The sequence below is a fragment of the Cucurbita moschata genome, unplaced genomic scaffold (assembly GCF_002738365.1).
Source record: "Cucurbita moschata cultivar Rifu unplaced genomic scaffold, Cmos_1.0 Cmo_Scf00003, whole genome shotgun sequence".
NCBI classification, from domain to species: domain Eukaryota; kingdom Viridiplantae; phylum Streptophyta; class Magnoliopsida; order Cucurbitales; family Cucurbitaceae; genus Cucurbita; species Cucurbita moschata.
The window spans coordinates 7042453-7043650 of NW_019268519.1; the positions used below are offsets into that span (position 1 = coordinate 7042453).

The 1198-nt window shown below is 25.8% G+C and overlaps 1 non-coding gene across 1 annotated transcript; it reads right to left on the reverse strand.

Annotated features, from left to right (window-relative positions):
• Window positions 1-495: 495 nt before the first annotated feature.
• Window positions 496-691, reverse strand: LOC111441262. Its single transcript, XR_002710108.1, has one exon. It is a non-coding gene; the product is annotated as a U2 spliceosomal RNA (small nuclear RNA).
• Between the last annotated feature and the right edge of the window lie 507 nt (window positions 692-1198).

A 1198-nucleotide genomic window follows, 5' to 3' on the forward strand; every position in this document is an offset into this window, starting at 1 on the left:
TTTTTTTTTTTTTTTTTTTAATTAGTTCTTCTTTCAATTATTTATTTATTTTGGTTTTCTTTATTTATTTATTTATTATTATTTAGGTTTCTTTTTGTTTCTTTTGTAATCTTCTTATAAATCTAATTATCAATATTAGCCATTTTAAATAAACCCAAAATTTCTATGAAAATTAAATAAAAATGTAATTAGTAGTAAGAATAAACTAAAAAATATTCTTTATTTATATAAAATTCTAATAATTTAATCGATCGACAAAATTGTCAGAAGTAGATAATTATAAAATATGAGTAATTTTTTTACATATTATATTTAAATCATTCGACAAAAGAGTTAAAATTTATTATTATTTAAATACAAATTAAATAAGGTAATTTATATGAATTAGATAGATTATCAATGTGGCTGAATCACCTACTTAAATCCTCCGGGCAAAATTAAACAAATAAATTCAATTTATTCATTGGGCCACAATAATTATATTACTGTATATTGTAGGAGTGCGCCACGCCCAAGTAGTAGTGCAACACATGGGCGACGCTTGAGAGCCCGGGTAGCAAGCTACCGCAGTGGGCCCTCCCCCTTGAAAAATTAATTTAATATCATGTGGGCCGATGGCCCACGTATCAGATATTAAACTGATAAGAACAGATACTACACTTGATCTTAGCCAAAAGGCCGAGAAAGGTATGATTATCGAAGCTATCTCAACGCTCTTTTATACTCTCTCTTCCTCTCGCTTCTTTAGCCTTGGCCGATGTGGGACAAACTCATTTTCTTTTTCTTTTAGTTTTTATTTATTTAAATTTTATAATAATTTAGTGCAATATTTTGTAATTTTAAAAATTTGTTAAATTTATTCATACCCTAAACGTTTCTATCAAACTAAGATGTTTATTAATCTCTAATCATTTTATCCGACTAAATTTAAAATAAATTTATTATTAATTTTAAAATAAACATTTCTACTTACCATATAATTATATTTAGTTTATTATTTATTCTCTGATCCTTCTTTAAAATAATTTTTTATTAAATATTTACAAAGTAATTTTTTAAAATATATATTGTTATCAGGATAAGGCACCTAACTTTATCTATATACCACAGACCCTTTTAGGATAATACTTTGTTAGGATCGCACACCAAAGCACACACTCGATCTAGATGAACACAAAGAACAAGATAGAGAAAATGC